We start from the raw sequence: 22719 nt of genomic DNA, 5'->3' as shown, positions 1-22719 counted from the left end.
ATGCGTTCCCAAACATGAACCCCCCTCCCACCTCCCTCCCCATAACATCTCTCTGGGTCATTTTCTTTGTTCAAGTCTCATGGCTCCCTCTGCCTCATAGTCACTGCTTGCTTGTCTTTTTCTGTTGTTGCTGCTAAGTCACTTCAGTCGGGTCCGACTCTGTGTGTTCTACATGTTCTCAATTTCTGATTTTAGTTTCTTGATCTCAAATTTACAAATCTCTTGAGAGAGTTTCTAAGATTGGCTGTCTTTGATCTAGGGGCCCCTTTCTGGTTCAGTCCCCTGTCACTGAGGTGATTTGTTGGCTTATGTGAATGAACTGGCCTAGCACAGTTCCTTGAACAAAAGCTGGGTTAGGTAGTTTTCTTGAGGAAAGGTCCTGTGCCATGTAGACTCCTAATGCTTCACTGAATGCACTACAGTTATGGATGAGAGAGGCAGAATGCTGGACATCACTATTTTATTTCATCATGTAGACAAAGAATTAACAAAAGTTTATGTGTTGTCTACTTCTAGTTTCAGAACTCAAACTGAGAAATTTATGTCAAACTAAATTACATGAGGTAGTGGTCTTTGCTTGATTCTGTTGTGTTTTGTTAATAATTCAAGGCTTGCTTGCATTAATATTTAGCATGTAGTGTTGTTGTTGTTGTTGTTATTCAGTCACCCAGTCCGACTCTTCACGACCCTATGGCCTACAGCATGCCAGGCTTCCCTGTCCCTCACAATCTCCTGGAGTCTACCCAAGTTCATGTCCATTGCATCAGTGATGCCATCCAATCATCTCATCCTCTGTTGCCCTCTACTCCTTCTGCCTTCAATCTTTCCTAGCATCATGGTCTTTTCCAGTGAGTCAGCTCTTCGCATCAGGTGGCCAATGTGTTGAAGCGTCAGCATCAGTCCTTCCAACTTGCTTTGGTATAGATGATGTATACTATGATACAGATGACGTACAATGATAATATGTCTATAAGTAAGCAGATTTCATACATATATATGCATATGAAATATATTTATATACATATATATGTACATATATGAATTTAATAAATCTTCATTAAGTTCCAGTTCAAATTTTTTATATCGACTAGTCCAGATATTCCCTTAAACTTAAAACCGTTAAATGAATAAAAAAGATATCATAGCATTAATATATTTGTATCCATGAATCCTAAATTACCTTTCTTTTAAGAATTCGATTTACTTGAGGGCAAAGATTGGCTTCCCTGGTGGCTCAGAGGTTAAAGCGTCTGCCTCCAAAGCAGGAGACCCGGTTCGATCCCTGGCTGGGGAAGATCCCCTGCAGAAGGAAATGGCAATCCACTCCAGTATTCTTGCCTGGAGAATTCCATGGACGGAGAAGCCTAGTAGGTTACAGTCCACAGGGTCGCAAAGAGTCGGACAGGACTGAGTGACTTCATCTTCACCTTCACCTTCAAAGATTTTTAACTCATTTTTGTTAATAAGTTAACCCCATTCACCTTCTTAAAACAGCACTTTGTATCTAATAGGCAACTCAAAGTTTATTACATTTAACTAAAAGAATTAGTGAACTACAAGGAATTTAGGAAGGCACAATTTAGGAAAGTATCTTTCTTCCTATTGAAGGTGAGTTTACCCATGGCTATCAATAGCCTTTCTAGCTACTTGGATCTTTAAAAACTGGGTATTCAGGTCAACAGATCAAAACCTTTATACCTTGACAGTGGAATCCTTTTTCTTTATGTAAAGGTAAAGAGGAAAAGTATAGGCCTTGTCCAGTACAACTGTCTTTTAAAACCTGGATTATGTTCGCCTTGCATCCTCATCTATCTACTCTCTAAGCACATAGCTACTGGTACTGATGACGTCAGTGTGCCTGGTAAGAAGTAGTACAAAAGGGTTATAGGGAATTGATGACATCTAACTAGAAGTGGCTGTAGCTAAAAGTGTGGCCTATAGTAATATTGTAGTCTCAGTAGGGACATTGGAACAAATAATTAGAAAGGAAAATATTGCCATTGTGTCAGCATTGGGAAAATATTTTTCCTCTGTGTATTTCAATTAACTATTCAATTAAATATTCAATTTAATATGCATGACCTTGTGACAGTGCTCTAGGGACAGTCCCAGCCTCAGGCTAGGCCTCCAGGCCTTGAGAGAATGGTTCAATGTTTAAATAAGACCTCAAAAAGACCTTCGTTAATATTTTTGATGTATTTATCCGAGGTAACTTTTTAAATCATTTCAAATTTTTAAAATAGGTTTTAATCTTCCCTATTGTTGATCAAAAGAAATTTCTGGGTCACATTTTAAATTTACATTTTAACTTTTTATTGAAATATCAAGTACGGAAAAGTTTATGTAGAAAAAGTGATGGATTTTCACAGACTGCACCATGGTATAGCCATCACCCAGACTAAGCAAGAAACATTAACACACCCAAACACACCTCTTTGATCCCAGGTAGACTCTGTGCTGCCTCCAGGCCTCGTAGCCAGTATTTACATTTCTATTAATTTTTAAATTGTATGTAAATTGGGTTAGACAGCATTTACTTTTATGTATTGAGCCTCTTTATCAATATTGTTTATGACATTTTCCATATTATGTCATGCATTTATAAGTGGTTTATTCTCATCACTACATAGTATCCCACTGTGTGGATATATTACAAATAGTACAAGAATGGTTGAGAATAAAAACTGCTTACCATGACAGTTAAGATGGTGTTTTATTTTTGTGTCTGGGCTGTAGGACATATATATATATACTCAATGGACACAAGTTTGAACAAACTCCAAGACATAGTGAAGGGCAGGGAAGCCTGGCATGCTGCAGTCCATGGGGTCGTCAAGAGTACGATACCACTTTGCAACTGAACAGCAATATATATATGCATTCACTGCACTTATAGAGGTTTTAAGTTTCATCTCCTCAACATGAAAATTATTTCTGGCATGGTGAAACCTCTAGGACACTGACAAAAATAAGTACAAAATTGCTTAGGGGGGACCCCCCACACACAAATTATAAAATATTCCTACATAGAGGTAATAAGCACACATAAATATGAGCTCAAAATAGTTTTGTCTCTAACCATGACAGAGTAAATGGGACCAGATTTCCCCTCCCACCATAACAACTACAAAACTGGACAAGGTAATTTAACAAAACTGTCTCCAGACATTGGACTATAGGCAGGGAGGGTGAGACTCTTGAGATAGAAGCATGTGAAGTGAATTTCATATTTACTCAGGATCTCTGTATGGGAGTACTTTCTTTACCACAATGAATAGAAGAAGCACACAAGTTGAGAAGTAATTTGTGGAACTGAGAAGTGATAGGCCAGAATTTAGGGCTGCTAAATTGTTTGAAATTTTCAGAAGAGAATTGGAGAAGAGAAGCTTTGTCTTGGGAGGAATTGCTCTAAGAAGGCAATGGCACCGCACTCCAGTACTCTTACCTGGAAAATCCCATGGACAGAGGAGCCTGGTAGGCTGCAGTCCATGGGGTCGCTAAGAGTCGGACATGACTGAGTGACTTCACTTTCACTTTTCACTTTCATGCCTTGGAGAAGGAAATGGCAACCACTCCATTGTTCTTGCCTAGAGAATCCCAGGGACAGGGGAGCCTGATGGGCTGCCGTCTATGGGGTTGCACAGAGTCAGACACGACTGAAGCAACTTAGCAGCAGTAGCAGCAGCAGCAACGTAGAGGGGTGGGATGGGATTGGAGGTGGGAGGAGGTTCAAGAGAGATGAGATATACATAAACCTATGACTGATTCATGTTGATACGTGGCAGAAACCAACAGAATATTGTAATGCAGTCATTCTCCAATTAAAAATACATAAATAAATATATCAGGAAAAAAAGGCATCTGTGTTGGTGTTCACCATGGACCCTTGGCCTCAGGCTGGGCTGTGCAGCTGCTGGGTAAGTCTCTATTATATCTAGCAGGGACTAGATGCTACAGTCTGGGAATGGATACAGGCATCAGAGCTCAAACATAACAAGGAGTCATTGGCATCTTGATTCCAAGACCGTGTTTTCCTATCAGGACCTTGAATTTGAATTTTCTCTTAAGACCATTACTTCTTTTGAAAATTGTTGGGTAAGACTGGAATTAGAAGCAGTTTTATATTTGCAAGTCTTGGGCTGGAAATATTTCCTCTAGATTCTGATTAATAATGGAACAACTTATTATTTAGTTCATCTCTCTTTCTCTAAGCTTTAGCATATACAGCTAAAAGAAATTGTATTTTGACTATTCTACATGGAAATCTTCTTAGCCAAATCCACAAATTCATTAGATATGTTTTTATGTTAATGTAGGTGATAATGTTGCCACATTTCCCACTACTGAATAGCAGTCTATATTTTTTAATCCATGCAATAAAATTTCTTCACTGTCCATCCACTATTCTCTGTTTCTTCAAAGCCCTTCTAGCTTCTGCTCATCGCCAATAGCTCATATTTTAGGATTTTACTATAGCCTCACTCCACTTGCAAAATTCTGTTTTGACTACTTTTTGCTGTCTAACAAAAGCTCCTAAAACAAAAATAATTCATTTTTTTAATCTCATGAATTTCTGGTTGACCAAGTAGTTATTTCATTGGTCTCATTTGATGTCAGTAATGTGGCTAAAATCAGAGGGCTATAGAGCTAAAGGAGCCAAGATGACTTCACTCACATATCTGACTGGAGAATTAAAAAACTGACAAAGAAGTGGTGCTGTCTCTTTGGGCTCACTACAAGGGTAGGTTTTTTTTTTTTTTTGCATAGCATCCAGATTTCAAGAGTAAAAAAGGTATAAAATAGAAGCTGTGAGTGAGCCCTCTTAAATGCTGGGTCTGGAACTGGCATGAGCATGTTCTACTGGGTTCTGTTTGGCAGAACCAACCTACGTTTAAAGAGGAGGACACAAATTTCACTTAAATAGGGTAGTGTCAATGATTTATGGTCACTTTTAATCCATGCGAGGCTCTTTCAGAATCACAATTTATTAAAACTGAAGATGAACAAATTAAAAATATGAATACCTTATGTATACTATTAAATTGAATTTATAACAACAACAAACTTTTCCATAAGTAAAACCCCAACCTAGATGATTTCATTGGTAAATTTTATGAAACAAGAAATAAAAAGATCAATAAAACCAAAACTTATTCTTTGAAAAAACTATAAAGAACTATAAAACTTCTAGTGAGATTGAACTAGAACAAAGTCATTAATTTTCAAATATGAGAATATTAAAAATAACTAAAGCAAAAAACCATTTTATTATGCAGAACTTTATTCTACTGTTTATGGAACTTTGAATCTGATTCAAGAAAATGTTAAAATGTCTGAAACAAATTTTATTCACTAAATGAACAGTGTCAGTACATTATAGGCTGCCATCAAATAGAGAAATAGACACTAGGCTGAGGAGGTTTTAAAGATTAGCTTATAACAAACTTTCAGCTGTTACTCCCTGTAATATGCAAGCTATTCCAAAGGCAGGGAAATTACCTCTTTCAATTTGTGAGACTGCTATATAACTCAAAAAACTTTTTAAGTATCTTTCTATGAAAAGAAAGCTGTAAGCTGTGTCACGTGTGTGGTTGTAGTTGTAAAATTATTAAATAAATTATTGACAGCATCAATCCAGGAGTATACTTTGAAAAAATACATTGGGACAAGATAGAATATTTTTTTCAGTAAAACAAGAGTGGTTAATATTAGAAAAATCTGTTACTGAAGTTTTCCACAATACACAGAAGAGGAGAAATAACCTCTTAGCACATACAAAAAAGCATTTGAAAAGTTTGACAGTTCATGATGATTTTAAAAGAAAAAAATCTTGGTAAGTTTGGAATAGAAAAGCATGTTTTTAACTCCATACATGTTGTCATCCAAAATCTATAATATATTATTTTGAATGGAGAAATGTTAGATGATATTGTAAAAGAGGAACAAAATAAAAGAGGCTACTATCATAAAAATCTCTGTTTTTCATAAACCAGCAGTACATAATTAGAAATTATAACTTTAAAATATATTATTACAGTAACAACAAAAATAAGATGGTTAAGAATAAATCTAACAAAAGTTATATGGAACTTTTATGGAAATCTCAAAGAAAGGCATAAAGACGACACAAATAGATTGAGAGATTTGCCATGCTCATGTTTGCAAAGATGCAATAAAATTAAGATGTCGATTCTTTCTTAAGAATTAATCCATATATTCATATTATTCCCAGTCCATCTTGTTGGTCTTTCTTCATTTTTTTTTATTTGCATTTGTCAAACTGATCCTAGAATTTTTATGAAAAGCTGAAGGAATGAAAATACCCAAATCATGGTTAGTATTTCGAGGAATGTGAGAGTAAACTGACCCTACGAGATGATAAGATTACTAAAAATATATGGCAGTTAAAATATTTTGATGCTTGTTAAGACATAAATGTCTCTTAATTTATGATAAGACATAAATTTCTCATTCTGAGAAATGAATGAATAAAGAGCTTCCAAATAACTTTACTTTTAGGAGAAATACTAGTTGTTTTAGGTGACACCAGAAGTCAGCAGGGCAAAGGGTGGATTATTCCATAAATGATGCCGGTAAAATTGATTATTCATGTGGGGAAAAGGTCCTATAAAGAACAAACCATGAAGAAATATCTGTATAATATTGAAATAAGAAATAATTTCTTGAGTGAACATATAAGACAACAGTGAAGATAATGAAGTGTGATAAATTCACATACAAAATTTTTTAACTCAAAATGACATAAAATGAAAAGCTAAGCTTTTGAATTTAAGAAAATGTAGGAGGCAATGGAACGCCACTCCAGTACTCGTGCCTGGAAAATCCCATGGACGGAGGAGCCTGGTAGGCTACAGTCCATGGGGTCGCGAAGAGTCGGACACGACTGAGCGATTTCACTTTCACTTTTCAGTTTCATGCATTGGAAAAAGAAGTGGCAACCCACTCCAGTGTTCTTGCCTGGAGAATCCCAGAGACGGTGGAGCCTGATGGGCGGCCGTCTATGGGGTCGCACACAGTCGGACACAATCACAACTAAATAATAATGAGGCAATAAACCAAGGGTATATCCAGGCAGTTCATAAAAGAAAAAGTCTGAGTAGTAATAAAAATATAATATGATCATCAATTTTACTTACTAGTTTTATGGGTAAATAATATAGATTTTGGAATCAAATTCAGTTCAGTTCAGTCGCTCAGTTGTGTCCAACTTTGCAACCCCATGAATCGCAGCATCCCAGGCCTCCCTGTCTATCACCAACTCTCGGAGTTCACTCAGACTCACGTCCATCAAGTCAATGATGCCATCCAGCCATCTCATCCTTTGTCGTCCCCTTCTCCTCCTGCCCCCAATCCCTCCCAGCATCAGAGTCTTTTCCAATGAGTCAACTCTTCGCATGAGGTGGCCAAAGTACTGGGGTTTCAGCTTTAGCATCATTCCTTCCAAAGAAATCCCAGGCCTGATCTCCTTTATTTTTTTATTTTTTATTTTTTAATTTTAAAATCTTTAATTCTTGCATGCGTTCCCAAACATGAACCCCTCTCCCACCTCCCTCCCCATAACATCTCTCTGGGTCATCCCCATGCACCAGCCCCAAGCATGCTGTATCCTGCGTCAGACATAGACTGGCGATTCGATTCTTACATGATAGTATACATGTTAGAATGCCATTCTCCCAAATCATCCCAGCCTCTCCCTCTCCCTCTGAGTCCAACAGTCCGTTATACACATCTGTGTCTTTTTTCCTGTCTTGCATACAGGGTTGTCATTGCCATCTTTCTAAATTCCATATATATGTGTTAGTATACTGTATTGGTGTTTTTCTTTCTGGCTTACTTCACTCTGTATAATCGGCTCCAGTTTCATCCATCTCATTAGAACTGATTCAAAAGAATTCTTTTTAACGGCTGAGTAATACTCCATTGTGTATATGTCCCACAGCTTTCTTATCCATTCATCTGCTGATGGACATCTAGGTTGTTTCCATGTCCTGGCTATTATAAACAGTGCTGCGATGAACATTGGGGTACATGTGTCTCTTTCAATTCTGGTTTCCTCGGTGTGTATGCCCAGCAGTGGGATTGCTGGGTCATAAGGCAGTTCTATTTGCAACTTTTTAAGGAATCTCCACACTGTTCTCCATAGTGGCTGCACTAGTTTGCATTCCCACCAACAGTGTAGGAGGGTTCCCTTTTCTCCACACCCTCTCCAGCATTTATTGCTTGCAGATTTTTGGATCGCAGCCATTCTGACTGGTGTGAAGTGGTACCTCATTGTGGTTTTGATTTGCATTTCTCTAATAATGAGTGATGTTGAGCATCGTTTCATGTGTTTGTCAGCCATCCGTATGTCTTCTTTGGAGAAATGTCTATTTAGTTCTTTGGCCCATTTTTTGATTGGGTCGTTTATTTTTCTGGAATTGAGCTGCAGGAGTTGCTTGTATATTTTTGAGGTTAGTTGTTTGTCAGTTGCTTCATTTGCTATTGTTTTCTCCCATTCAGAAGGCTGTCTTTTCACCTTGCTTATATTTTCCTTTGTTGTACAGAAGCTTTTAATTTTAATTAGATCCCATTTGTTTATTTTTGCTTTTATTTCCAGAATTCTGGGAGGTGGATCATAGAAGATCCTGCTGTGATTTATGTCTGAGAGTGTTTTGCCTATATTTTCCTCTAGGAGTTTTATAGTTTCTGGTCTTACATTTAGATCTTTAATCCATTTTGAGTTTGTTTTTGTGTGCGGTGTTAGAAAGTAATCTAGTATCATTCTTTTACAAGTGGTTGACCAGTTTTCCCAGCACCACTTGTTAAAGAGATTGTCTTTACTCCATTGTATATTCTTGCCTCCTTTGTTAAAGATAAGGTGTCCATATGTGTGTGGATTTATCTCTGGGCTTTCTATTTTGTTCCATTGATCTATATGTCTGTCTTTGTGCCAGTACCATACTGTTTTGATGACTGTGGCTTTGTAGTAGAGCCTGAAGTCAGGCAAGTTGATTCCTCCAGTTCCATTCTTCTTTCTCAAGATTGCTTTGGCAATTCGAGGTTTTTTGTATTTCCATACAGATCTTGAAATTATTTGTTCTAGTTCTGTGAAAAATACCGCTGGTAGCTTGATAGGGATTGCATTGAATTTGTAAATTGCTTTGGGTAGTATACTCATTTTCACTATATTGATTCTTCCGATCCATGAACATGGTATATTTCTCCATCTATTAGTGTCCTCTTTGATTTCTTTCATCAGTGTTTTATAGTTTTCTATATATAGGTCTTTAGTTTCTTTAGGTAGATATATTCCTAAGTATTTTATTCTTTTCGTTGCAATGGTGAATGGAATTGTTTCCTTAATTTCTTTTTCTACTTTCTCATTATTAGTGTGTAGGAAATCAAAAAAGAAATCAAAATATGCATAGAAACTAATGAAAATGAAAACACAACAACCCAAAACTTGTGGGACACTATAAAAGCAGTGCTAAGAGGAAAGTTCATAGCAATACAGGCATACCTCAAGAAACAAGAAAAAAGTCAAATAAATAACCTAACTCTACAACTAAAGCAACTAGAAAAAGAAGAATTGGAGAACCCCAGAGTTAGGAGAAGGAAAGAAATCTTAAAAATTAGGGCAGAAATAAATGCAAAAGAAACAAAAGAGACCATAGCAAAAATCAACAAAGCCAAAAGCTGGTTCTTTGAAAGGATAAATAAAATTGACAAACCATTAACCAGACTCATCAAGAAGCAAAGAGAGAAAAATCAAATCAATAAAATTAGAAATGAAAATGGAGAGATCACAACAGACAACACAGAAATACAAAGGATCATAAGAGACTACTATCAGCAGTTGTATGCCAATAAAATGGACAACGTGGAAGAAATGGACAAATTCTTAGAAAAGTACAATTTTCCAAAACTGAACCAGGAAGAAATAGAAAATCTTAACAGACCCATCACAAGCACGGAAATTGAAACTGTAATCAGAAATCTTCCAGCAAACAAAAGCCCAGATCCAGACGGCTTCACAGCTGAATTCTACCGAAAATTTCGAGAAGAGCTAACACCTACTCAAACTCTTCCAGAAAATTACAGAGGAAGATAAACTTCCAAACTCATTCTATGAGGCCACCATCACCCTAATACCAAAACCTGACAAAGATGTCACAAAAAAAGAAAACTACAGGCCAATATCACTGATGAACATAGATGCAAAAATCCTCAACAAAATTCTAGCAATCAGAATCCAACAACACATTAAAAAGATCATACACCATGACCAAGTGGGCTTTATCCCAGGGATGCAAGGATTCTTCAATATCTGCAAATCAATCAATGTAATTCACCACATTAACAAATTGAAAAATAAAAACCATATGATTATCTCAGTAGATGCAGAGAAGGCCTTTGACAAAATTCAACATCCATTTATGATAAAAACTCTCCAGAAAGCAGGAATAGAAGGAACATGCCTCAACATAATAAAAGCTACATATGACAACCCACAGCAAACATTATTCTCAATGGTGAAAAATTGAAAGCATTTCCCCTAAAGTCAGGAACAAGACAAGGGTGCCCACTTTCACCGCTACTATTCAACATAGTTCTGGAAGTTTTGGCCACAGCAATCAGAGCAGAAAAAGAAATAAAAGGAAACCAAATTGGAAAAGAAGAAGTAAAACTCTCAGTGTTTGCAGATGACATGATCCTCTACATGGAAAACCCTAAAGACTCCACCAGAAAATTACTAGAGCTCATCAATGAATATAGTAAAGTTGCAGGATATAAAATCAACACACAGAAATCCCTTGCATTCCTATGCACTAATAATGATCTCCTTTAGAATGGACTGGTTGGATCTCCTTGCAGTCCAAGGGACTCTCAAGAGTCTTCTCCAACACCACAGTTCAAAAGCATCAATTCTTCAGCGCTCAGCTTTCTTCACAGTCCAGCTCAAATTACCTGAGTTAAAATTCTAATTTTATCACTGAGTAGCATGGCACAGTCATAAAGAATCTGCCTGCCAGTACAGGAAATGCAAGAAATGCAGATTTAATCCCTGGATTGGGAAGATCCTTTGGAGTAGGAAGTGACAACCCACTCCAGTATTCTTGCCTGGAAAATTGCTTGGGCAGAGGAGCCTGGAGGACTACGGCTCATGGGGTCCCAAAGAGTCGGCCGCCACTGAGCACCAGCACAACAAGCCAACTAACTGGGCAAGTGACTTTATGCGTCTGAGCCTCTGTTGCCTCAGTTCTATAATGGAAATGAAAGTAATGCTTTGCTCGTATGATTATGTTAGGACACTTTAAACGTTTAGTTTAGCCTAAGCATGAGCATTTCATAAGTCTAAGCAATTTCTATTAAAGTAAGAGAATTTCTTTTAACACTCATCAAATAGGCAAAAATTATTATATCAGACAACAACCTGTGTGACAAGATATAGGGAAACAGAAGCTATTTCTGGTAAAAGCATAATGTCTGATTTGAAAAGCAGTTTTTGAAGATATGCATATTCTTAGTACTCCTCATTTTCACTTCAAAGAGTCCACATTGTTTCCTAGAGTTTATAAAAGAAAGTAAACTCTCAATCAATGGAGAATGATGAATAATCTGTAGGCACACCAAAATATTATAGAGCAATGAAAATGAACTAACTCAAATCTACCTAGTTAAATTTCAAAAGAAAATTTTTAGTAAAAAAAAAAAAAAAACTGACCACAAAGGATTATGTGCATAAATGATACCATTTGTGTAACTTAAGAAAACAGGTTAGTTTACATCATTTTTCTGTAATATTCATTGAGAGAGACAAAAGGCAGAAGAAAGGGAATAGGAAGAGGAGGGGAGAGGAGAATTTCAAAAGACAGAATAAGACAAAATATTAATATTTTTGTCATCTCTGTGCTGTTTTTACTGTCACTTTGTATTTGCGTATAGATCAGAGAGTTGGCAAAACTGTAACCTATGGATCAAATCCTGCCTGTCTCCTGTCAATGTAAATATAATTTTATTGGAATACAACTGTGCTCGTTTGTTGATGTGTCAACTCTGGCTGCTTTTGCATTCTATTCATTGTGACAGAGATTGTATAGCCTACAAATCCGAAAATATTTCTCATAAGACCCTTTACAGAAAAAAACCTAACACTTGGTGCAGAGCACAATTTGTAGTTTTTTTCATATAAAATATTTTATACTTTAAAAAGTATGCATTATAATAATAGTGACTTGTAAAGGGAATTGATTTTTCTAGTGGTTTTATGCAAAGTCTTTTTGCATGTGGCTTGTTAACTTTTAGTCATTTTCAAAGGTGAAAGTCAAAAAAGCCTAAGTTTAGTCACAAGAAAAATATCTTTAACCTATATTCTTTGTTCATCAGAATCAAGGAGGATACAGGCTTTTTGCATTATAATTCATGTCTCAAGTTAAATGTAATGAAAGTCCTACTTTTCTCACAGAAGCTCTTAATCCTCAGAATTGTCAAATCTCCTTCACCTAGTCTTCCCATCCTTCTGCAGCCCAGTATTAGGGAGGCAGAAAAACGTTTCTATATTAGATAATATTTATTTAGCTGCTACCTGAATGTTAAGTGAAGAGACTCTAAATGTAATGGCCCCAAACACAATAGAATTGTTTGTTTACAAAACTTCTGGGGCAGGTGCTCCAGGAACTTAGAGAGACTTCACAAGGACATGGTTTCTCAGGGACCCAGGCTGATGGCAGCTTGGTTATCATCTATACATAGACTTAAGGCCCTTTTGTGTCATTATCACAAAGTGTATTGAAGAGCATTCTTTGAGGTTCTGGAAAACAGGGCTAGATTAAGGCATGGATTAAATCTGGTCCCATTTCACTGGAAATAATGTGATCATATGGCCACATCTAACTTCAAGTCCATTCTAGAATTGCGTTCTGCTGGGAATACATATGCACAGCTATTAAAGAGAAGGGTAACACACCAGAGATGAAGAGAAGGTATTACATAGGCAAGAAAGTATAGTGTGTTAAAAGACTAGAAAGAAGAGTGTAGTAAGCCAGTAGGTTTTCTTTATCTTAAGGTGGGTGGGAGAAGTGGGTAATATTATACAAGGTGGAGAGTAGTAAGGTGGAGAGTAGTAATATGGGTGGAGCATAGGAGGAATGACCTAGAGAAATAATAAAATTCTCTACCATGGGGACTGCTAGAAAAACATAGGATGCCTGGTTCAAATTGAATTTCATACAAGTAATGACTGAAGGTATGTCCTATGCAATAATTTAGTTTGATAAACCCAGTAATATTACATATCATGAAATTCTTTCATGCCATGCTAAAAAGTCTACATTCATTCTGATGGGTAATAATGAGTCTTTAAATGTTTTGAGTAGAGATTATTAAAGTTATGGTCATTTGAAAATTAATTAAAGACAAACTAACAGCATAAAGGAATATAGATTTGAAGAGGATAACTCTAGAGGCAGGGTGAAAAAAGAGTAAAAGAACTACTGTATCTCTTCGAGATCCTGATTTCAAATCTTTTGGATATAGGGGATTGTCAGATCATATTAATAGTTCTATTTTTAGTTTTTTGAGGAACCCTTAGGTGGCACTAGTGGTAAAGAATCTTCCTGCCAATGCAGGAGACTCAAAGAAACACAAGTTCAATGCATGTTTGGGGAAGATCCCTTGGAGGAGGAAATGGCAACCTACTCCAGAATCCTTGCTTGGAAACTTCCATTGTCAGAGGCGCTTGGTGGGCTGTAGTCCATGGGGTCACAGAGTCAGACACAACTGAGCAACTGAGCACATGTGCTCACGCACACACACACACGCGCACACACACACCCACTGCAGTTTTATTCACAATAGCCAATATATGGAAACAACCTAAATGTCCACTGATGGGTGAATGATAAAAAAAATGTGGTATATACATATAGTAGAATAGTATTCTACCTTATAAAATAAATACTTTCTGTAATATGTGACAAGATGGGTGAACCTGGAGGACACTGTGGTATGTGAAGAAAGCCAGGCAAACAAATGTGTGAGTCCACTTACATGAGATATCTCTTTAACAAGTGGTGCTGGGAAAACTGGTCAACCGCTTGTAAAAGAATGAAACTAGAACACTTTCTAACACCATACACAAAAATAAACTCAAAATGGATTAAAGATCTAAATGTAAGACCAGAAATTATAAAACTCCTAGAGGAAAATATAGGCAAAACACTCTCCGACATAAATCACAGCAGGATCCTCTCTGACCCACCTCCCAGAATATTGGAAATAAGAGCAAAAATAAACAAATGGGACCTAATTAAAATTAAAAGCTCCTGCACAACAAAGGAAACTATAAGCAAGGTGAAAAGACAGCCTTCTGAATGGGAGAAAAGAATAGCAAATGAAGCAACTGACAAAGAATTAATCTCAAAAATATACAAGCAACTCCTGCAGCTCAATTCCAGAAAAATAAACGACCCAATCAAAAAATGGGCCAAAGAACTAAATCGACATTTCTCCAAAGAAGACATACAGATGGCTAACAAACACATGAAACGATGCTCAACATCACTCAGTGTCAGAGAAATGCAAATCAAAACCACAATGAGGTACCATTTCACGCCAGTCAGAATGGCTGCGATCCAAAAGTCTACAAGCAATAAATGCTGGAGAGAGTGTGGAGAAAAGGGAACCCTCTTACACTGTTGGTGGGAATGTAAACTAGTACAGCCACTATGGAGAACAGTGTGGAGATTCCTTAAAAACCTGGAAATAGAACTGCCTTATGACCCAGCAATCCCACTGCTGGGCATACACACCGAGGAAACCAGAAATGAAAGAGACACGTGTACCCCAATGCATTCTTTGGCATTGGCTTTCATTGGGATTGGAATGAAAACTGACAAACAGTTCATTGCAGCACTGTTTACAATAGCCAGGACATGGAAGCAACCTAGATGTCCATCAGCAGACAAATAGATAAGAAAGCTGTGGTACATATATACAATGGAATATTAATCAGCTATTAAAAAGAATGCATTTGAGTCAGTTCTAATGAGGTGGATGAAACTGGAGCCTGTTATATAGAGTGAAGTAAGCCAGAAAAACACCAATAGAGTGTACTAACACATATATCAGAGTGAGGGCAGCTGCCATGGAGCACAGAGGTCTTACCTTGGTCTTATCTTCATGACTAAGATAATCACAATGGTGTGATCACTCACCTAGAGCAAGACATCTTGGAATATGAAGTCAAGTGGGCTTTAGAAAGCATCACTACGAACAAAGCTAGTGGAGGTGATGGAATTCCAGTTGAGCTGTTTCCAATCCTGAAAGATGATGCTGTGAAAGTGCTGCACTCAATATGCCAAAAAATTTGGAAAACTCAGCAGTGGCCACAGGACTGGACAAGGTCAGTTTTCATCCAATCCCAAAGAAAGCCAAAGCCAAAGAATGCTCAAACTACCGCACAATTACACTCATCTCACACGCTAGTAAAGTAATCCTCAAAATTCTCCAAGCCAGACTTCAGCAATACGTGAACCATGAACTTCCTGATGTTCAAGCTGGTTTTAGAAAAGGAAGGGGAACCAGAGATCAAATTGCCAACATCTGCTGGATCATCGAAAAAGCAAGAGAGTTCCAGAAAAACATCTATGTCTGCTTTATGGACTATGCCAAAGCCTTTGACTGTGTGGATCACAATAAACTGTGGAAAATTCTGAAAGAGATGGGAATACCAGACCACCTGACCTGCCTCTTGAGAAACCTATATGCAGGTCAGGAAGCAACAGTTAGAACTGGACATGGAACAACAGACTGGTTCCAAATAGGAAAAGGAGTATGTCAAGGCTGTATATTGTCAGCCTGCTTATTTAACTTCTATGCAGAGTACATCATGAGAAACACTGGGCTGGAAGAAGCACAAGCTGGAATCAAGATTGCTGGGAGAAATATCAATCACCTCAGATATGCAGATGACACCACCCTCATGGCAGAAAGTGAAGAGAAACTAAAAAGCCTCTTGATGAAAGTGAAAGTGGAGAGTAAAAATGTTGGCTTAAAGCTCAACATTCAGAAAACGAAGATCATGGCATCTGGTCCCATCACTTCATGGGAAATAGATGGGGAAACAGTGGAAACAGTGTCAGACTTTATTTTTTGGGGCTCCAAAATCACTGCAGATGGTGACTGCAGCCATGAAATTTAAAGACGCTTACTCTTTGGAAGAAAAGTTATAACCAACCCAGATAGAATATTGAAAAGCAGAGACATTACTTTGCCAACAAAGGTCCATCTAGTCAAGGCTATGATTTTTCCAGTGGTCATGTATGGAAGTAAGAATTGGACTGTGAAGAAAGCTGAGCACCGAAGAATTGATGCTTTTGAAGTATGGTGTTGGAGAAGACTCTTGAGAGTCCCTTGGACTGCAAGGAGATCCAACCAGTCCATTCTAAAGGAGATCAGCCCTGGGATTTCTTTGGAGGGAATGATGCTGAAGCTGAAACTCCAGTACTTTGGGCACCTCATGCGAAGAGTTGACTCATTGGAAAAGACTCTGATGCTGGGAGGGATTGGGGGCAGGAGAAGAAGGGGACGACAGAGGATGAGATGGCTGGATGGCATCACTGACTCGATGGACATGAGCCTGAGTGAACTCTGGGAGTTGGTGATGGACAGGGAGGCCTGGCGTGCTGCGATTCATGGGTTCGCAAATAGTCAGACACGACTGAGCAACTGAACTGAACTGAACACATATATATGGAGTTTAGAAAGATGGTAATGATGACCCTGTATGTGAGACAGCAAAAGAGACACAGATATAAAGAACAGACTGTTAGACTCTATGGGAGAAGGCGAGGTGGGATGATTTGGGAGAATAGCATTGAAACATGTATATTATCATATGTGGAATGAATCGCCGGTCCAGGTTTGGTGCATGAGACAGGGTGCTGTGGGCTGGTGCACTGGGATAACCCAGAGGGATGGGATGGGGAGGGAGGTGGGAGGGAGGTTCAGGTTGGGGAACACATGTTCCCACACATGGGAACACCCAGGGCAGATTCATGTCAATGCATGGAAAAACCAATACAATATTGTAAGTAATTAGACTACAATTAAAATAAATAAATTTATATTAAAAATAAATAAAATAGTCAAACTCATAGGAACAGAGGGTAAAGTAATGGTTGTCTGGTGTTAGAGTCAGGGTGCAATGGGGAATTGTTGTTGAACTGATGTTAAGTTTTGGTTATGCAATAAGCAATTTCCAGAGATTTTCTGTACAACATTATGCATGTAGTTACCAATATTCTACTGCACACTGAAATAATTAGAAGTTTTAACTAATTGGAATGAATGATTAGTTGGATGATGGGAGCATGGATCACAAAAAAAATGTATCTAAGATTATTTTTCCCCATTTATAACCATTGATACCATAAACAGACATAAAGAATAAAAATCGTGGGGTATTTTTTTGATTTAAGGACATCAGAGCAAGAAGATGTAGCTATGATCAAAGTGGAATAGTTTTCCTAAACAGGAGCAGTAGATGGCAGGAGATCAAACATGTGCTCAAAGACATAGGAATATGTGATAAGGGCTATGAAATTGCCACTGGATGTGGCAACTGTCTTCGTAGTTGATATTAGCAAGGGTATCTACAGGGGATGGTATGGGGTAAACATGGGAGGATGACATAAGATAGATCACTGAGAGTGATTGAGATGTGAGGAATTCAATTTGGAAGATTGAAAGGCTCTTTAAAGAAGATAAAAATGGGGAGACTGAGAAACAGGAAAAGAAGGTTAGAAAGTGGACCTAAACCAAAGGAGAGGTTTTGATTTTCTAATAGGAGAAACTTAAGCCTGCTTCTTTTGAAAGAAGGTTGTTTGTAGATTAAAGATCTGAGGGAAATTAGATATGATCAATAGAGCATGTTCCTTGAAGAAATGGAAAACGATGGGTTAAAAATTATAGGTGAGTTGACTTGAAGCAAAGCTTCCCTGGTGGCACAGACTGTAAAGAAACTGTAAAGAAACTGTAAAGGAACTGTAAAGGAACTGTAAAGAAACTGCCTGCAATGCAGGAGACCCAGGTTCAATTCCTGGGCTGGGAAGGTTCCCTGGAAAAGGAATGGCAATCCAGTCCAGTATTCTTGCCTGGAAAATCTCATGATAAAAGGAGCGTGGCAGGCTACAGTCCATAGGGTCACAAGAGTCGGACATGACTTACTGACTACATACTACATACTGAAAGATGAGGGAAAATTAGGATAAACACTAGATGAGTTTTTTTGGAGACTTGTAGTTCATACTCAATGACTTCAAATTCTATTTTAAGTAGAGACACAGTCATTTGCCAGAAATGGAAGTCTTTGAAGCTGTCTTATTTGGGGATCATTATAAAAGTTTGGATTGATTTCTGTGTAGTTTGGACGAGCAGAATGATAAGATAGTTTAGAAGGGTTTCCTTTGTGAAATCAGTACATTGTCTAAATGTTTTTATATATAGGAATCTGTTATAACTCCTAGTCATCAATTTTGGGAAATAATCGTATTTGTCTAGCTAGTACTGGCCCCAGCCAGAAAACATGGTATTTGCTCATTCTAGTGTTTACTGTCTTCTCATTACTAAAAGAAATTATGAAAAACTAAAATATTAGAAGATATGTAAGAGGCACTGGGAGGTTTATACGTGCTGTATATCATTTTCTGAATTCTTAAATTATTTCAAGCATTTTTTGATCTATCTGAAGGCAATTTAGTTTTAGAAAACTAATTCCAGAATGTTTCATAAGTCAGCTGATTTCTTTGCAATCAGTCTTCTACTTAATTTATTGCTTGATAAGAAAAAAATACTAATTAAATTGACTTTAGTGCTGGCATACAGTTATTGGAATATTGACATTTTAACACCAGTTAGACTATACTCAATCTCATTTTCCTGATAGTCTACATCAGTTTATTGAATTTAGAGAATATTCTTATCTTTTTTTGTACTGCTATCTTAAAAATAGTTTTTTCTTCTTCTTCTTTCTTTTTTTTTTCTTTCTTCTTTCTTTCTAAGAAAATTAAAGAAAAAATTCACATATCTGCTATTAAAGCCATAAGACATACAAAACCTACATGAACATTAACCCAGACCCTAGGTATTTAGCTAACTAAGTGTAAAAATTTGTTATTTTTTTTCAGTCGTCTTATTTTTTTTCATTGTTGTCATTCAGTTGCTAAGTTGTGCCCAACTCTTTGCGACCCAATGAACTACGGCACACCGGGCTTCCCTGTCCTTCACTATCTCTCAGAGTTTGCTCAAACTCACGTCCATGAGTCAGTGGTGTCACACGACCGCTTCATCCTCTGTTGCCCCCTTTTCCTTTGCCCTCAATCTTTCCCAGTACCAGGACTTTTTCCAATGACTCGACTCTTCTTCACACCAGGTGGCCAAAGTATTCGGAGCTTCAGCTTCAGTATTATTTTCTGAGGTTTCCAAACATGAACAGAATAATAGATTTTGATAGTTGGCTGCCAATTTTAGCTTCTTTTGAGTATTATTTTAGCTTCTCTTGAGTATTATTTTGAGTATGATATATCCTATATTTTCAGTCTTAGTACTGTGATACTAATGTCTTTATATATTTTAAAACATTCTGAGGGCTATTAGACTTATTTCCAGTCTCACTATTCCCTTGCCTTCGCCAGAAAACCAGCTGGTGTTGATATTCCCTATTCTCATTATCCTCCTTTTTTGACATGTCTTGTAGAATTTTGACATCATAAATTCAAAAGTTTTCAGTCTTTTTTTGTTGCTACTTTATGAAATTGCTACAGGTAAGAGGTACAGGTTGGGTATGTTTATTTTATGGTAAGAAAAAGTGCGTGCTAAAAAAGAGTTTTCTATAATCGAATGTCAGAATCACAAGAAAAGAGGATGAAAAATCAGTCTCTGTTTATATCTTTGTGTTTGAATATGGAAAGGAAGCCTAAAGAGAATGAGGAAAGTTTAGTATGGAGAACAGAAGTGTTGATAATAGAATGTGGTCATTTTGCCTAAATTAATGTCTCCTGGTAATAGGGTTGTCAGATTTAGCAAATAAAAATACAGTTATGTGCTCAATCATAATCCCACTCATTGAAAACCTATGGACTGCAGCTTTCCAGGCTCCTCTGTCCATGGGATTTTTCAGGCAAGAATACTAGAGTGGGTTGCCATTTCCTCCTCCAGGGGATCTTTCCAACTCAAGGATCGAACCCATGTTTCCTGAACTGGCACGTGGCTCAGCAATAACGAATCTGCCTGCAATGTGGGAGACCCAGGTTCAATCCCTAGGTTGGGAAGATCCCCTGGAGAAGGGAATGGCAACCCACTCCAGTATTCTTGCCTAAAGAATTCCATGGACAGAGGAGCCTGTTGAGCTACACTCTACTCCATGGAATCACAAAGAGTTGGACATAACTTAGGGCCTAAACAACAGCAGCCTGGGAAGCCCCTATATATATATTTCAATTAAGTTCATATAATCCATAATTAAGTGCATCAGTGAAGTCCATATAATCTTTCTCTCTCTAAAACAGCTCTTATTTCACTTCTTTGGAGAAGATATTGAACTTCTCTGCATTTTAGGTATCCTCATATGAATAAAGGTGGGGGGGCTGGATTGAACCTATCACATACTGTTGACATGATAACCTAAATTTTATTTAAAACTGTTTCTTGCACATAGTAAACCTTTTGTTGTTGTATTAAATGCAGGTTTTGCTTTACAAGGAAATAAGCCTGTACTCTCCATTCTCCACACACTGAGTAGTCAGTGGCTTGGAGATTGGCAGCTAAAGTGAGCCTAAAAGGCAGCATGAGATTCAGTCAAAGCACCTAATACAGAGAATAACAGTGAGATCTCCTTGGGTGGAGGCCTATCTCCAGGCTCATAAAAGCTGAACCCAGGGCAGCTTTCAGTAGAGGCATAAAGAACAGGCAGGTATCTTGTACTCTTCTCTTCTGTATAACTCAGAAACAATGTTCATAACCAGGTTACTTTATGTGGGCTGGACTGTCTAGGCTTATACGTTCAGAGGTTTACTAACATTTCACAAGAGATCTGGTTAATTTACCTGCCATTCAAGGCATACGTTACTTGGTGGGTATGACCTGTAATTCCTGTCTACTTTACTGAATTGAGAATTCAAAATGATACAAGATATTTATTTGCTTTTATATATGTAGTGTTTTTTAAACAAAAAAAAAGATTACATAAATAATACTTACTTTATATCCTGCACATTGTATATAAGGTAGACTCCTTAAGTATGTCTTGAATTAGTTTTGGAACCAGACCACCTGGCTCCAAAATCTGACTATCTCAGCTGTTTCATCTTTGGAAATTACTTAATTGTTTGATGCAACAGTTTGATTTTGTGAAATGGGGATAATCATAGAGATTTTGAAGAGGGCAAAGTAAGTATGTGTATATAAATTATGCATACATATATTCATATTTATAAATAAAGATTTAATTCTTTCAGAATTATGATATAAATTCACAAGATAAATCTATAGTCAGCTATAATTCTATGTATTTTTGATCTTTTGTGAGGTGCACCAATGTTATAAACGTGAACAGTTTTCATTTTCCTGGATAAAAAGAGAAAATGCATGCAAATCTCATAACCAGTACTTGGCACTTCATCTAGCAGAAAATAGCTGTGATATAGATTAGGGATTCAGAATTGGCAAAATGAGAATAGGGCAACATTGAGCTTTAAAATCAAGAAGGGCAAGAGTTGGGCTGATAGAAATTACAGAAAAATGAGATGTAGATTTTGGTCTTAAGAGAGATTGTGATGCTTAAGATCATGGAGAAAGGAGTAAAGGATGAAGACCTTGCTGCATGCTTTCCTCTGAATACCTCTGACAAGTGAATTGTATAAAATAATAGAAATTCCTGTTTATCAACACAGTCACACAATAGCCTCAGGGGCCTTGGAGACACTACACATCCCTAAATATATTGTTTTGACCATGCCCAGCTGGTCTTTAGAATTGTAATAATGTTAGTCTTAGACATGTTTTAAAAGCTGCTGTAGGAGATTTGTCTCGCTCAGGGCTCCTAGAGATACTGGATTCTTGTTACAGTCCTTGACAAGACAACAAAATCATTCATGAACACAAACTAGAATAAAATCCTGTGGCTGGTAATAATTCTGATTCATGGGTGGGGTTAAAGACACACATTAAAGATATGCCGGGAGCAATACAAGATGGTGATGAAAGTGTGGGGCGAGCTGCACAGCCCGCCGCTGGCAATCATCAGCTCTCAAATCTCTCTTTAATCTCTCCAATGTAAGGGAATAGGAAAAGGAGTTCCAGCATCTAGAGAATAAAATGAACGTGAACGGCGAAGACCTCGGGTCTCTTAAGATCAAATCATGCAAAACTCACTTGATTGCTATTTTCGTAGAAGGGACACCATTTGTGGCTGCCGGGAAGGCAATAGTCATACCTCAATTTCAGTAAATCATCTGTTAGTGCCTCAGGCAGTTTTACAAATTGATTTAAATGGGCTTCAAAGTGAACCTGCTTCACACAGTCGAGACTGGCAGTGGGGTCGTGATAAAAGGCACTATGGGAAGTCCCAAGGGTTTGTGCTGGAGTTAGTATTTGGTTGCATCTCCAGTTTCTTTATTAGTAAATCTACCTGGGGAGGTAATTGGCATGAAATGGAAAAGA

General features: G+C 37.4%; 1 protein-coding gene and 1 non-coding gene across 2 annotated transcripts in view; both read left to right on the top strand.

The window, feature by feature from the left end:
- The window catches only part of KCTD8 (potassium channel tetramerization domain containing 8), a 284445-nt gene that overhangs the window by 207392 nt on the left and 54334 nt on the right, over positions 1 to 22719 (top strand). The window lies entirely within an intron of this gene.
- On the top strand, positions 1224 to 1294 carry TRNAW-CCA (transfer RNA tryptophan (anticodon CCA)). The gene has a single exon. It is a non-coding gene; the product is annotated as a tRNA-Trp (tRNA).

The sequence above is a fragment of the Ovis canadensis genome, chromosome 6 (genome assembly GCF_042477335.2).
Source record: "Ovis canadensis isolate MfBH-ARS-UI-01 breed Bighorn chromosome 6, ARS-UI_OviCan_v2, whole genome shotgun sequence".
NCBI classification, from domain to species: Eukaryota; Metazoa; Chordata; class Mammalia; order Artiodactyla; family Bovidae; genus Ovis; species Ovis canadensis.
Note: the sequence above shows the minus strand (reverse complement) of the source record. Positions and strands in the feature narration are given on the sequence as shown.